The sequence below is a fragment of the Notolepis coatsorum genome, assembly GCF_963971535.1.
Source record: "Notolepis coatsorum genome assembly, chromosome: 18".
Lineage (NCBI taxonomy): Eukaryota > Metazoa > Chordata > Actinopteri > Aulopiformes > Paralepididae > Notolepis > Notolepis coatsorum.
This window is the reverse complement of record NC_140182.1, coordinates 12515256-12532676: the sequence shown is the minus strand read 5'-3', so window position 1 is coordinate 12532676 and position 17421 is coordinate 12515256. Positions and strand designations below refer to the sequence as shown.

The 17421-nt window shown below is 46.5% G+C and overlaps 1 protein-coding gene across 1 annotated transcript in view; it reads left to right on the top strand.

Moving 5' to 3' along the window:
* The window catches only part of kcp (kielin cysteine rich BMP regulator), a 151539-nt gene that overhangs the window by 8923 nt on the left and 125195 nt on the right, over positions 1–17421 (top strand). The gene's annotated exons all lie outside the window — the stretch shown is intronic.

Sequence of the window (17421 nt, the reverse complement as noted above, 5' to 3'; positions counted from 1 at the left end):
ATCTATGATGTTATGACACGATATCTATGATATATGTTATGACATGATATCTATGATAAATGTTATGACATGATATCTATGATGTTATGACACGATATCTATTGTTGTGAAGGGCCAGATTAAACCGAATATATATATTTATTGTATATATATATTTAATTGTATTTGTATATTCTCTAATATTCCCTGATATCCCTTGTATATTCCTTGTACAATATGCATTGAATATCCATTCTAGCCTACTGAACATCCCATAATAGTCTCCATTCTACTATTGGTCGAGACCTTGGTGCCAGGCTGCCATACCCCCCAGACCCAGTTCAAACGTACCGCTCAACATGTACGAACAAGTCCTAGTTCCGCGTAGGAATCTGGCTACCGCACCACTAATGGGACTATTTGTTCATAGTGCGTATATATACTGCGCTACTAAAGTAGGACTTCCTTTTCAGTCCAGTTTCTTACCCTCCAATAGAGTGACAGACGTAAAGCCTCCCCGCGACGCCACGTGTGGGAGTAAGGCCAAGTTCGGCCTACCATCGGTATTGAGACATCGTGTATATTAATATTTGAATAGTCATATTTGGCACTATATCGTCGAGTTGGACGTAGTCTATTAAGCTAATAATAGTCTGTTAATATATAGTGCTTCGTGCGGTGAGAATACTACCGTAGTCAGCACCCCATCGTTTCGGGCAGAAAACTGGCTGCTTAACCAGGATGATCGACCCCATGTGAGATTGCACCCGAGGAGCCCCAGAGCCGACGAGCGAGTGGACCTGTATACCGGATTATTCTACCGACGACAGCCCGCCTTCCCAGGCACGGATTATGCTTTGTATACGTTGATTATTCCATGGATAAAGACCCCCGACACTGCCGTGTGTTGGAACCCCCCCCCCTTGGAGAGGACGCAAGGTGAGGAGACGCTCTGCAAGACGAGGTCGCTTCACGTCTCTCCTCCGTGGACCGGAGGACGCCGGCCCACAAAGAGTCCATCTGCTTTCATCTGTGGTCCAAGGATCGCCGGCGCATTGAACGGCACTACAGTGGGTTCACCTGGGATACCCTTGGCCGGATGAGGCAGCCGGACTCTACCCCCCCCCCCCCTTCCTACTCCTGTCGGCTTACAAGCGACCGGATTAACCCCCCCTAGTGTATCCAGTCTATAATCATTAAAGTATCATTGCTGTTATTCCTTAACTATTCCAGGTCGTATATGTACCACCTGCGCCTTCAGAGATTGGACATTCTCTATTGATATACCGACGAATACTCTTGCCATAAAAGTGCATACTAATTCCCATTCATAAATGTGATTGATTTGATTAAGTGCTTGCTCTACACACCATCGCTGTGTAGAAATAAAGACCTATTTCTAATTCGTACATTTGTGTTGGATCCGTTTCATCTACGTGACAGTGTTCATCATAATATATTTATGCCGAGTACTGGGTGGCCGAATATTAAGTACAAAGGTAGTGGTAGTAAGTATCATATCTAGTAATACAGTCAGGGAATTGTACCCCTCAGTTACAATTGGTCCTTCGAGCCGGATGGTAATTAGTGTAATATTAATATAGTGTTATTAATATTGAAATGGCCTATGATGAACACTCCACGAAACGATCCTCCTAACCAACGCCCGCAGCGCGAACGACGGCTCCCTCAGTACTTAGAGGCTTACGCTGTCAGTCAACAACCTAGTCTTCTACTAACAGTAAACGCGGTAAAACTAGAAAGTAAAAGTATGTCTAACCCCAACGCCCAGACTACCCCGACCATAGAGGCCCCTACGGGTTCTAATGTAACTGACCAAGTTCACGGTGGGGACCAGTGGGAACCAGACATGACTTCACACCCCGCCAGTACTGAAGAAGTAGTCCCCGATGAGTCCCGGGAGGAATACAACGCTACCGAGAGAGAACTCGGCACGGAAGAAGACGGGGAGAGCACCGTGGAGATAGAGCTCCAAGGCTCCGCAAGGAGTACCCCGAGGGAAGGCTCCCCTATACAACCGCCTTCTCCCAGCGAGGCAGAGAGGACCCTACAGCAGGCCTTCCTCATCAGCCTGAACGCCGCTGCTGAACGCGACCGACTGCAGATCCAGCAGCGGAGCGAAGAAGAGCATATACGTCTAGAAATAAGACGCATTCAGAGGGAAGAGAATGTGGCCCGAGACCGAGCAGACAGCCAGCGAGCAGCTGCTGGTGCTCTACGGGACGCAGAGCGCGACAGACAGCAAGCGCAACTAATAGAACAGCTGATCAGACGGACAACACCCTCTCCCTCCGCCAGAGGCTCCAGGAACTCGTCTAGACACACCTCCAGGGCGGCATCCCCTAGCCGAGTAAACAACCCTGAACTTGACCAACAGACGAGGTCTATACCCCCCACAGACCACCTCCCCCCACCGGTCCAAGCGAGACCTAGCAACCGGGAAGGAGCAGCATATCCTGTGGAGAGGCTAAACCAGAGACTACAAGCACTGGATGACCTAACTGAAGACGAAGAGGAAGAGGAGGAGAACCACGCCCGACGACAGCACAGTACTCTACCGGACCAGGAGGTCCGGTACAGCCCAGGCTATACTCCCGCGGAGCTGCGCTACAGACCCCCGACTCTATACACGGGTGAGCACGACGCACGACCCGCACCGAGGAACAGCACCTGGACAAGCGGGCCATGGTACACTGCCGGTACCAGCCCATACCAAGGAGCGGGAGGAGACTCGCCTAGGAGGCCTCTCCCCCAACGCTCGCCGATGTATCCACAGTCAGCGTCATACATTGGCACGCCTATGGTACCCGACTTCACCCAAGAGAACCGGGCCCAGTATACAGAACTCTGCATGTGTCTGGAGACCATGTTGGTGGATGTATTGGATGAACGCCACAAATACGCCATCCTACTGAAGCACTTAAAGGTACCCCGCGCACATAATATAGCGCTCGCCTACGCGACTTCCACCACCCCATACACAGCAGCGCTGGTAGCATTGGACCAGAGGTATGGGCGCATATGGGATTACGTGATCCAGGAGATCCGACACATCGACCGCTTACCCCCAGCAATAGACAATCGAGCACTGGACGACCTGTCCATCAGAGTGCAGTCCCTGGTAGGGATGTTGGGAGCGCAGAGAGAGAAGGGGAGGCATGAACTTTACGCCAACTCAAATGTGGAAAGGATCGTGGAGAAGCTGCCGCCCGCTCGACAGGAGCGTTTTAGGCGGCAGAGAGACCACCGAGACCCGAATGGCCCCGAACCGAACCTCCTCGATCTAGCAGACTTCCTGGCGAGAGAAGTCAGCAGCCTACGGCTAGATACATTCGGACGGAGCACCCCTGGCTCCAGAGAAGGAACCAGACGACTAAATGATGGAAGAAGATCGGTGACTGTGATGCACCAATCGGAGTCAGTACCGAGCAGCAGGAGCCACAGTACCCCCTCCAGAACGGAGAGGTGGAAGATAGTGTGCCCCTACTGTGAGAAAGAACACTGGCTAGCGCAATGTGACTCCTTCCCCAAGCTGAACGCGGAGGAAGCAAGTCAATGGATAAAGTCCAACAAGCGCTGTTTTCGCTGTGCGCGCTCACACATGGCAGCCGAATGCCGCTTAAAGAAAAGGTGCACCAAGTGCGATGGAGCCCATCTGGACATACTTCACGACAGTAACAGATGGCGCCCTTCACCCGCACCATCCAGCAGCAAAGCGAGCGTCATGTACATCGATCCCGCCAGCAGCAGTGGAGCCCGAGTACTCCTAAAAGTAGTGCGTGTGACACTAAGCTACCAGAATAAAGTCCTGGACACTTACGCCGTCCTCGATGACGGGTCAGAGAAGACCCTTCTGCTCGCCTCCGCTGCGGCCCAGCTAGGGCTGCGGGGAAGCGAAACCCAAATGACAATTCGGACAATAAGACGAGATTTGAAGACGATAAAGGGCGAGAATGTCTCATTCTCTATCGCAGCAAGCGGCCAGCCTGAGCGACGGTACCAGATTACAGACGCTTTCACCAGCCAAGAAATAGGACTGTCGCGGTACACATACCCCGTCGCCAAGCTGATGGAGAAATATGCACATCTGCGCAAGTTACCGATCCCGCTCATAGACAATGCTATGCCGACCCTGTTGATAGGCTCCGACCATGCAGACCTCATTGTCCCGATAGACCAGGTTCATACCGGACCCCGAGGCTGTCCTGCAGCAGTCGAGACCCGTTTGGGATGGACTCTCCAAGGCCCGCTCGCCAAATCTCTCAACCGAAGTACAGCCACTAGATGTCTCCACTCCCGAGTCACAGAGGGAGAAACCGCACTCCTGCAACACGTAGAGCGGTTATGGACCTTGGAACAAATGCCCTTTAAGAACGGAAAGAAAGACATTCGCTCTAAAGATGACATTTACGCCATTCACCTCCTCGAGACAGGGACCAAGAGAGTCCCGGTCAACGGCGTGTTGAGATACGCCACGGCACTCCTGCGGCGAGAAGGAATGCCTACTTCCCACGCCAAGACAGACGCCACAGAACGGTACCTGCTGAACACGGAGCGGCGCTTAGCCAAGAACCCTGCCCAAGAGAGTGTATACCGCGCTGAGATTGAGAAGCTCATCACAGCGGGACACGTCACAAAGATGGACATTAAAGAGGCTGACCAGACCACTGAATCGTGGTACGTGCCTCACCACAAGGTCCATCACAACGGTAAAGACCGCATAGTATTTAACTGCAGCTACCAGATCGGATCCCAAAATCTGAATAAAGAGTTACTGCCCGGTCCCACACTCGGCCCCTCCCTACTCGGCGTTCTACTCCGCTTCCGCCAGGAAAAGGTGGCCATCAGCGGGGACATTAAAGGAATGTTCCTGCAGGTGAGATTAGTAGAGGAGGACAAGCCCCTGTTACGGTTCCTATGGAGAGAGAAGCCAGGAGATGAGCACCCAGCCATCTACCAATGGGAAGTCCTCCCCTTCGGAACGACGTGCAGCCCCTGCTGTGCTACATTTGCACTACAGAAACATGTAGCAGAGGACCCAGCAGCGGACGAAGAGGTCCGACACAGCGTAAAGAACAGCTTCTACGTAGACAACTGTCTACAAAGCCTTTCAACCCAGGAAGAAGCCGAGGCTCTCCTGACTAAACTCCGCGCCTCATTGATCAAAGGCGGCTTTGATCTCAGGCAGTGGGCCAGCAGCGATCCGCAAGTACTGCGCAGCCTCTCCTCCGAGGACAAGGCAGCCAGCAGCGAGACCTGGATGGCTACAATCCCGGGAGAAGCCCAGGAGATGACCCTGGGATTGGTGTGGCGATTCAAAACAGATTCGCTTCACTACAGACACAAGCCCCTGACTACGGAGCAGGGAAGGCCGGCGGCGGCGCCGACCACCAGACGGAGTGTGTACACAACACTCGCCCGACAATATGACCCGCTAGGATGTATTCTACCGTACACCACCAGGGCAAAAATGATTGTACGAGCATTGTGGGACAAGGACCAGGGCTGGGACGACCCCATTCCCGCACACCTTGCATCCACCTGGAGAGAGTGGGAGATGGAGCTCCACTCACTCCCAGGCGTTAATATGCGCCGAAGCTACTTCCCACCCACGGTGAGGCCAGAGACATGTAAAATGGACTTACACGTCTTCAGTGACGCCTCAGAGGTCGCATACGGATCAGTAGCCTACTTGCGGGCCCAAGAAAAGGGGGGAGAGATCTACACAGCATTTGTCCTCGCCCGCTCGAGAATAGCCCCACGCAAGCAACAATCTATCCCACGTCTAGAGCTCTGCGCAGCCCTAGCCGGAGCGCACCTAGCCACGCTCATCCAACGTGAGCTCACCATACCGGTGTCTAGAACAATCCTGTGGTCAGATTCCACGACAGTACTCGCCTGGATCAAATCGGACTCATGCAAGTACAAAGTCTTCGTGGGAGTCAGAGTCACCGAGATTCAAGACTTAACCGAAGAGTTAACCGGAGAAACAGAGTGGCGCTACGTTGATACAAAACAGAACCCAGCTGACGTCATCACCCGGGGAATGCCCCTAGATGACCTCACCCGTCGCAATGTCTACAGTGACGGCCCAGCATTCCTAAAGCTCCCGGAAGGAGAGTGGCCCACGCCTATCCCGAGGAAAGCCAGTCAGGAGGAGGCTGAGAATAAGAAGCCTGTGTTCTGTGGATTGAGCACTGTTATCTCCGCAGACCCCAACACACTCCTGATGGGGCGGCTAGATCCTGCATTGCCCCAGACAATGTACCGGCCTGAAGAAGTCAACGGCCGACGAGTGTGGAGGTACAGCCAAGTATTGGCCGACAAGTTTTGGAGCAGTTTCCTACTGCACTACCTACCGTCTCTACAGACCCGCCAGAAGTGGGTAAAGGAGAGAGACAATTTGACAGAAGGAACAGTCGTCATGATTATTGATCAATCACTGCCCAGAGCTATGTGGCCGGCCGGCCGCGTAAGCAAAGTGATCACCGGTGCCGACGGCAAGGTCCGAGCAGCTGAAGTGCTTGTCCAGGGTCGCACTTACACCCGTCCCGTGGCGAGGCTCATAGAACTGCCCCGACTCCCAGACACAATCGATGATGACCATGACCCTATAACCCTATGACTTTGTGAAGTTGACTGACCCCTACAGCAAACCCTTATGTGTAAATAGACAACGCGATTAATCTGTCTCTGTTTAACTGATTAGGTCTGGGACCAATCAGGGGGTGGCTGTTGTGAAGGGCCAGATTAAACCGAATATATATATTTATTGTATATATATATTTAATTGTATTTGTATATTCTCTAATATTCCCTGATATCCCTTGTATATTCCTTGTACAATATGCATTGAATATCCATTCTAGCCTACTGAACATCCCATAATAGTCTCCATTCTACTATTGGTCGAGACCTTGGTGCCAGGCTGCCATACCCCCCAGACCCAGTTCAAACGTACCGCTCAACATGTACGAACAAGTCCTAGTTCCGCGTAGGAATCTGGCTACCGCACCACTAATGGGACTATTTGTTCATAGTGCGTATATATACTGCGCTACTAAAGTAGGACTTCCTTTTCAGTCCAGTTTCTTACCCTCCAATAGAGTGACAGACGTAAAGCCTCCCCGCGACGCCACGTGTGGGAGTAAGGCCAAGTTCGGCCTACCATCGGTATTGAGACATCGTGTATATTAATATTTGAATAGTCATATTTGGCACTATATCGTCGAGTTGGACGTAGTCTATTAAGCTAATAATAGTCTGTTAATATATAGTGCTTCGTGCGGTGAGAATACTACCGTAGTCAGCACCCCATCGTTTCGGGCAGAAAACTGGCTGCTTAACCAGGATGATCGACCCCATGTGAGATTGCACCCGAGGAGCCCCAGAGCCGACGAGCGAGTGGACCTGTATACCGGATTATTCTACCGACGACAGCCCGCCTTCCCAGGCACGGATTATGCTTTGTATACGTTGATTATTCCATGGATAAAGACCCCCGACACTGCCGTGTGTTGGAACCCCCCCCCCTTGGAGAGGACGCAAGGTGAGGAGACGCTCTGCAAGACGAGGTCGCTTCACGTCTCTCCTCCGTGGACCGGAGGACGCCGGCCCACAAAGAGTCCATCTGCTTTCATCTGTGGTCCAAGGATCGCCGGCGCATTGAACGGCACTACAGTGGGTTCACCTGGGATACCCTTGGCCGGATGAGGCAGCCGGACTCTACCCCCCCCCCCCCCCTTCCTACTCCTGTCGGCTTACAAGCGACCGGATTAACCCCCCCTAGTGTATCCAGTCTATAATCATTAAAGTATCATTGCTGTTATTCCTTAACTATTCCAGGTCGTATATGTACCACCTGCGCCTTCAGAGATTGGACATTCTCTATTGATATACCGACGAATACTCTTGCCATAAAAGTGCATACTAATTCCCATTCATAAATGTGATTGATTTGATTAAGTGCTTGCTCTACACACCATCGCTGTGTAGAAATAAAGACCTATTTCTAATTCGTACATTTGTGTTGGATCCGTTTCATCTACGTGACAGTGTTCATCATAATATATTTATGCCGAGTACTGGGTGGCCGAATATTAAGTACAAAGGTAGTGGTAGTAAGTATCATATCTAGTAATACAGTCAGGGAATTGTACCCCTCAGTTACATCTATGATATATGTTATGACATGATATCTATGATAAATGTTATGACATGATATCTATGATGTTATGACATGATATCTATGATGTTATGACATGATATCTATGATAAATGTTATGACATGATATCTATGATAAATGTTATGACATGATATCTATGATAAATGTTATGCCATGATATCTATGATAAATGTTATGACATGATATCTATGATGTTATGACATGATATCTATGATAAATGTTATGACATGATATCTATGATAAATGTTATGACATGATATCTATGATAAATGTTATGACATGATATCTATGATAAATGTTATGCCATGATATCTATGATAAATGTTATGACATGATATCAATGATAAATGTTATGACATGATATCTATGATATATGTTATGACATGATATCTATGATAAATGTTATGACATGATATCTATGATAAATGTTATGACATGATATCTATGATGTTATGACATGATATCTATGATAAATGTTATGACATGATATTCATTAATTCAATCTTTATTCATACTGGATAAATACACTGAGTGGTTCACAGTGTCGTTGAGATGTTACGATGTGTCATAGTGTGTTAATAAATTCAGTAAGGCTGTCCTCGAAGCCTGTTTTTGGGATTCGAACTTCGTCAGGGTTTTTCGAACGGACGTTTGAACCTTCGTTTTTTATTAAAAAAAATATATATACATTTTTTTTAATAAATGTTTTTATATATATATATCCTCAAACTAAATCATCAATTTGAATAAAGTGATTAATCTGATTAAATTAGTATTTTTTCTTCTATTAAATCAACTTTCCAGCCCCAGACCCAGCCCAGGGAGAAGCCCCAGCCCAACTAAATCAATTAAATCAACTTTCTAATGAATATAACTAATCAGTTTCTTCTACTATAATATTAGTGTAGCCTAATCTTTATCTGCAACTGTGAAGAAAAACCCTATTGCTTTAAACAGAATGAATAGAAAAAAATATTTAATTTTTTTTTACATTTGAATGTTGATTTAGAATTCGAATGCCAACATGTTTGGGCTCAGCCCTAAAATACAGAAACATCAGACAGTTACAGTTAAGCATGTTTCAAAAACAAAAACAGATTCCAATGCAACTTACAGTACATTTCCCTGCTAGAGAGGACCACCAGATCTTATTATATAGCATACAATGGTGAATACCATAACTATCACCATCTCTCTGCCAGAGAGGACCACCAGACCTTATTATATAGCATACAATGGTGAGTACCATACCTATCACCATTCCTCTACCAGAGAGGACCACCAGACCTTATTATATAGCATACAATGGTGAGTACCATACCTATCACCATCTCTCTACCAGAGAGGACCACCAGACCTTATTATATAGCATACAATGGTGAGTACCATACCTACAGTATCACCATCTCTCTACCAGAGAGGCCCACCAGATCGTATTATATACAGTAATATACAATGGTGAGTACCATACCTATCACCATCTCTCTACCAGAGAGGCCCACCAGATCTTATTATATACAGTAAGATACAATGGTGAATACTAGGGCTGTCCCCGACTAAGGATTTGGATAGTCGACTATGATTGGATGAAATGTGCAGATAGTCGACTATAAAAAAAAAAGTATAATATTTTTTTTATTTTAAATTTTTTTTATCATTCTATTTGGGCTGTGTGGGTGTTTAATGTCGGAAGGATTATTGTCCTCTGCAAAAGCATGCAATTGGTCCACTGATGGATACATCTTGATATTTGTCTAGTCTAGTGTGTTCAGATGGGTGAAATCCTCTTTCAGTGCCTCTGTGCCTGTTTTCTTAGGCAGTTAGCCTCTGGTATACGTGCCATTAGCGTTAGCCACGCTTCTAGGCCTCTTTTCTTTTGGAAAGAATGATAACAAAAAAATCAAAAAAAAATTATAATTATTATTTTTTTTGACTAAGAGGTTGGCAGTCGACTACGGCTCCTTTCGACCGATTAGTCGACTATTCGACTAATAGGGGTCAGCCCTAGTGAATACCATAACTATCACCGGTGATAAATCTAATGGCTGAATGATAAACAGAGGTCTTAAGAGTGGAAGCTGCTGCATGTCTATAAATCACATCTCTGTAATCCAACACAGACAGGAACACTGCTTCGACATGTCTATAAATCACATCTCTGTACTCCAACACAGACAGGAACATGCTTCAACATGTCTATAAATCACATCTCTGTACTCCAACACAGACAGGAACACTGCTTCAACAACTCTCCTTCTGCTAATCATAGGGAAGCTGGCTCTGTGTCTATATGTGATGTCACTGACGTGATGCGATACAATAGACGTGCGAGTCACATGATATGATAATGATTGTAATTGATGATTAGATTAGATTCAAATGTAATTGTCATCATGCAGCACAAGTACAGTACAATGAAAAGAGGTTTGGCATCCAACCAGAGTGCAAATGTAACAGTAAAGTGCAATAGTGATATACAATGTACAGGTGATTAAACTGGGTATAGAATATATAGTACTACTGAGTAATAGTGCTAATCAGGTATATGTACAGAGATGTAGTATTAATATGTTAATTATTGTCAGGATTGGGGGGTGTGTAGGACACACACGCAGAGTCGCAGACACACACAAACGGGGGGAAGCTTTTTTTTTGATCAAATTTTTATTATTATTCACATGAAACAAGACAACACATTAACCACAATCACAATACATAGAACTTCACAAGAAAATAACAAAAACAATAATAATAATACAGACTAACAATTATACAGACAAGAGAAAAGAAAACAGAGTTCAACCTTCTAAATTTTAATTCCAAGGGGTACTATCTAATAAATGGTCTTTCCCAGTGTTCAGCCCCGATTCCCGGTCGTGTGACCCTATATTAATAAAACGTACATCTCCAATCCACCACAAGGACCATTTTTTGAGAACATGACCCGAAAACAGAGCAATGAACCTTCATGAAAAAACAAAAACCTGTAGAGGTGTTCCATAGACTCACAGAGACCGTGTAAAAGTGGCCAAACAGTGAAGAAATAGATAAATAGCTGCCCCCCCATAATATCCCCAGCTAAACTCAAGATGACAAGACAAAAGACAAGACAGACAAATCATTTCCTCCTCCCCCTCCCAAGAGACCGCCGGACTCACCCGAACACGCACCTCAACCCCGCTCAGCCGCACATTGCGGTCTTTACCTTCTCAGCTGCTGCGAACCACAGGTCAATTCCAGCCTGCCCTACCCCAATCACCCGGGCTGTGGATATCTCAAGATAAATCACATCCAATAGAGTTAGGGACCAGTTAATCATTGTAAGCTTCTCAGGCTCCTTCCATCTCATTGCTATCAGCTTCTTCGCTGCTGTGACGCCCGCTAGGACAACCCTTTTCAGTTGTACGGAAGCGGGTAGTGTCGTTATATCGTTCAGGAGTAGCGTAACAGCTGTGAATGGGATAGTTAAGCCACACAGATCTGAAAGTTTGTCCGTTATTGACCTCCAGAAGCGGGCCACTGGTGGGCAATCCCAATACATATGCATATAAGTGCCTGTGGCCTTTTGAGAGCACAAAGTGCACCGAGAGTCGGTTATCAGTCCCATAGCATATAGCTTCCTAGGTGTAAGATAGGTCCTATGAATATAATTAAAATTAATTTGCTGGTGATTGGGGTTGCGGGAAGATAATGCCACATTTGCCCAAACATCATCCCAGTCAAACTCGGGGTCCAACTCCGGGATATCCACACGCCAGATTGTATCCAATGATACATTTTTATATGTGGATTGAATTAAGAGCGTATAAAAGTCGGAGACAAACCCTCTGGATGTCGTCCTGTCCACTATGAGCCTGAGGAAGGGGTGTGGGTGCAAGGCTTGAGCCCACGGTACGCCATGCGCCCTCAGTGCTGACCTTAGTTGAAGGTAAAGAAAGAAGGACTCGCCGGGAAGATCATAAAATTCTCTTAAGTCCTGAAACGCACGGAGGCCGTTCTTATCATAAATATCCTCCAGAGTATGCACTCCCCTCCTTTGCCATTGAGGAATATTAACCGGCTTGTGTCCAACAAGTAACTGCTGGTTATTAAAAATTGGAGAGTCCAGGTGCCAAGGGCATTTAACCCCACACGACCTCTGTACATTACGCCACGTTTGTATCACGTGAGTTATGATCGGTCCATACCTCAGCCGGCATTTCGAAATAGAGATAGTGGAGTACACTACATCCTGCAATCTTAGCGGAGATACCGCCGCCGCTTCTAAGGAGCGCCACAATACAGCCTCTACAGGGTCTAGCCAGCACATCAGAGGTCTCAGTGAAAAGGACCAGAAATAAAGTTTAAAATCAGGGATTGCGAGGCCCCCATCTTGTTTTCTACGTTGAGTAGTAGCCCTTTTGATTCTCGGGCGTTTGTTATTCCAGATAAACTTAGATACCATCGATTGTACCTTGCGCCAGTGGTCTATTGGAGGGGGCAGGGGGAGCATTGAGCTAATAAAATGTATCCTAGGCAGGATGTTCATTTTGATTATGGAAGCCCGGGCTTGTAAGGAGTTAGGAAGGGACGACCACCTGTCTAGATCCTGGCGTATTTTATCATAAGTACCCGTGAAGTTGTACTTAGTAGTTTGGTTCAGCGTGGGGAATATCTCTATGCCCAAGTATTTAAAATGTTCTACTATGGGGATATCAGCTGGTAGTCGTACCGCCTTGGCCAGTTCATTAAGAGGTAGGCAGGCTGATTTGTTCCAGTTAATCTTAAAACCTGACAATTTACCAAAGTCGTCGATTATCCTCAATAATTTTGTGGCCGACCGGGAGGGGTCGTCCATGAAAATCAGCAGGTCATCCGCATAGAGAGCAATTTTGTGTGGAGTATTGTTGACCATTATGGGGACGATGTCCTCCGATTGTCTAATAAATTGGGCCAAAGGTTCGAGGGAAAGCGCGAACAGTCCCGGGCTCAGAGGGCAACCCTGTCTAGAAGATCTGGAGACTGGAAAGAGTGTGGAACAGTTTTTGCCTGTCAGTATCATCGCAGACGGCGAGGCATACAGGACTTTAATCATATGAATAAAACTCTTTCCAAGACCCATGACCTCAAGTACCTTCCACAGGTATGACCACTCAAGTCTGTCAAACGCCTTCATGGCATCCAAAGACAGAACTGTGGATGGAGTTGTATTGTCTTTACTGTTATCGATTACATGCAACAGCCTCCTAAGATTATCTGCAGCCAGACGTCCCGGGATAAAACCAGTTTCATCGCAGTGTACCAATACAGACATAAATCTCTGCAGGCGACGGGCCAGCACCTTGGCAAACACCTTCAAATCGGCCCCGAGAAGACTCAAGGGTCTATAGCTACCACAATCATTGGGATCTTTGTCCTTCTTGAGAAGTAAAGAAATCAACGCCATATTGACATCTCTTGAGAACTCCCCTTGTTCGATAGCGTAATTGATCATATCGAGCATCAATGGACCCAGTTGGTCCCAGAAAGCTAAATACACTTCGGGTGGAATACCATCCCAGCCTGGTGCCTTACCCCTCTGCATTTCAACAATCGTCTCCCTCAATTCTACGAGAGTAATCGGTCTCCCCAGTTCCTTGGCCTCTTCCTCAGAAATGTGGGGTATCTCAAGCCCGCCAATGAACGATTCAAATTTAGAGTCATCAAGATTACCCTCTGAGCTATATAACTGTGAGTAAAAGTCTTTAAAAGTGTCATTGATCTTTTTCGAATCAGTAGTGACTGCACCCTGGCTCGTCCTAATCGAGGGGATATCCGAGAAATGATCATTTGAGCGTATTTTCATTGCCAATAGATGGCTAGGTCTGGAGCCGTGAAAATAGTAATTTTGTCTTGTCCTATGTATCAAGAACTCAGACTGTTGTTTAAGTATGGAGTTTATTTCTTTTTTGACTATCTTACGTTGTGTGTTTAGTCGTTCATTATAGTTAGTTTGCAAGGATGCGAATAGGTCCGCATATAATGATTCCAGTCCTTCTAGCTTTTTTGACCGGGATTTTCGCAAATTGGAGGCAAATAGTGTGACATGACCCCTGATAAATCCTTTCAATGCGTTCCACAGGACCCTAGGGTCTTCTACTGTGCCAACGTTGATCTGCAAAAATTCAGCTAGTTTACTCCTGAACTCAGAACAGAAGTCATCGTTCTTTAGCAAGGTCGAATTAAAACGCCATCTGGGAGCTCTTGCGGAGAGCCTGCCAAAGGTTGCCGTAAGGAAAATCCCCTTGTGGTCTGAGAGAGCCAAGGGAACCAATGAGACATCGAAACTATCAAACATATTAGGGGACGCGAATGCATAGTCAATTCGAGAGAAGCTTTTGTGTCTGGCTGACAGGTGAGAGTAATCTTTGAGGGTGGGGTTGCATAAGCGCCAAAGGTCTGTGAGCCCCGTGTCTTTGGCCCACATCCTAAGGGCCTTAGAGGCCCGTTTTTGGTCGCTCGTTTCAGAGGGCCCGGACCTATCCATCTCCGCATCCCAGCACGCATTAAAATCGCCACCCACAATGAGAGCGTATCCATTAAGTTCCAACATATTCTTCGTGATTGTATTATAGAACGCTGAATCAAATGTGTTAGGAGCATACAATGCTATTATAGCCATCTTCCTATGCAAGAATTCAACTTTTGCTATAGTAATCCTTCCCTCTGTGTCCGACCATACATCCAAGATTTTGATATCAAGGTTACGTCTTGTAACTATGACTACTCCTTTCGTCTTATCATCGGCTGAGGATGAGGAGATAACGTGATATTGCCGATTTGCCAGTCTTGACACGTCACCTACCAATAAATGCGTCTCACTAAGGAGAGCAAGGTCAATATTTCTCCTCTTCAATAGCCAAAGGACACTGGCACGCTTGTGTGGGGCGTTAAGCCCTCCTGCGTTCCAAATTAAAATATTCAATTTAGCCATGGTCGAGCTTGTATAAATGCGTAGAGAACATACCAGTGCAGCCAGGCTGAGTACAGAGGTGCTGATCCCGGCAAGCCCGGACGGTCAATCCCAGGAGTTCAGAGGAGGAACAATTACACACATATAAAACAGTACATAAAACACATAAAAATACCACCCCAGCTACAACCCCCCCTCCTTCTACTCTAAACCCTAACCCACCCGTCCTATTATAAGGCCCCCTATACCCACTCTCCAATCCCCACCCTATGCACCATCCACTGAGGATGGTCATCTTCCTATCACTTCCCACTAGAGACATGGATCAATAAGACGCTCCCCACTCCAACCCCCCTCTAGATAAACCCCTGAGTAAACCCCCACTAGTCCAATAAACACAAATAATAATAAAATAAAATTCAATAAAGATATCGGTCGAAACCCACCTGAGCCTTGGCCCCAACATGAGACAACCATAATGGTAAAAATAGCCATTATTAAATAATAACTCCACATCAACCTGTAGCCATCTATTTCCGAATCTGCGCTTCAACGTCGCATTGTTATAGCCCAAAAGGGTATAGGAAAATTCAAAACAAAATTAAATTAAAGCATCCCAGCCGATAGTCTAAGGCAGGATCGGGTCACAGGTTAATTGTGCAAAATTGTGTGAACAATGTCAATTAAACAATGACAAAAAAAAAAAAAAAAAAAAAGGAAGGAAGGGAAAAAAGGGGTTATGGTCAAAGTGCACCCCTTTAGCTGTCCCTCTGATCCGGCACAATGGCTGAAATGACATAACCTATGTAAGAATAGAATTAAACACATTCATTAATTAATCCGGGGATGGTAATAGGCAGCACCTGACACCACCTGTTATCATACATTGTTTCAATAAAGATATCGGTCGGAGCAGTTAGTCCAAGGTAGGATCGAATCACAGTTAAATTGCTCATTCAAATGCCATTAAAACAGCGACAATAATTATTATATAATTACTCAGCATCAACCCTGTAACCATCTACCTTGGAGTCTGCATATTAATGTCGCAACGTTATAGCATAAATGGATCACGGAAAATTCAAAACAAAATTAAGGCAAAACAGCAGTTAGTCCAAGGTAGAATCGGATCACATTTAAATCGCGCATACAGATGACATAAAAACAGCGACAATAAGAAAGAAAAAAGAAAAGGAAAAGAGGGTCATGGCTAATAGTGCAAGCCATATAACCATATAGCCATGAAGTGCAAGCCATACCCGACCCAACCTGTTATCATATATTGTATATGCATATTCAACCGACCTTGGCTTCTACTATGGATCCCAAAGCTCAAAACAACCTGGATATAAAAATAAAAGCATACCAGAAGTTAGTTAGGGATTCGATCACTCTTGAATTGTGCAAACCAATGTCCCTTTGAACAGCAACAGCAACCAAAATACGTAACCATTAACGGGTCTCGAATGTCTCAGCGCAGACTATAGACGAAGCCCGCTGGCCAGCCCGAGGCTAGCGCGTAAGCTAGTGATGAATCCGGATAGCACGTTAGCCTATTATGTACATTGTTCAGCTAGCTCGTTAGCTTCCAAAGAGGCGATACACAAGTACGACCATGAGGTCAGCTTTAGCAAGTAACAGAAGTCATTGGGAAGCCCCGCTAGTTGGATGGGCATTGGGCAGTTAGCATGTCTGGGCATGACAGCAAGTATTTGTGAATAGCCGGCCTAATCAATGTGTATAGGCCCAAACCGCCAAGTCACTCACCCGCCATAGATATCAAGCAACAGACTCGGGTATCTCCGCGAGATATTCCTTCGCTTTAGCCAACGACCAAAACAAACGCTGACCACCGACCTTCTCCAACACAGATAATTTCGCGGGAGCGAATAACGTGGGCCTCAGGCCTAGTTTCCATAGCTTAGTCAGGACCACCTTGTATTCGCCTCTCTGTGCCTGAACCTCCGGTGTAAAGTCTTCGAAAATGGCCACTTTGTGATCGCCAAGCCTCAGATTACCCCTTCTGGTACGAGCCGACCGCATGATGAGTTCTCTCTGCTGGAGTCTGTTCAGCTTGACTATGATGGGCCTCGGCTCTTTGTTCACGCCGGGAGAAAACCTGCCCGCTCTGTAGGCCGACTCACAGACCGGAGGCAAAGGGAGGACGTCCGTCCCTAGTATTTTCTGCAGCAGTTCGGGTACGGTCTTAGAGAGACGGCCTTCACCGCTGGTCTCCGGTACTCCAACAATCCTGACGTTGTGGCGTCTATCCCGGGACTGCATCTCCTCCATTGCCGACTGTAG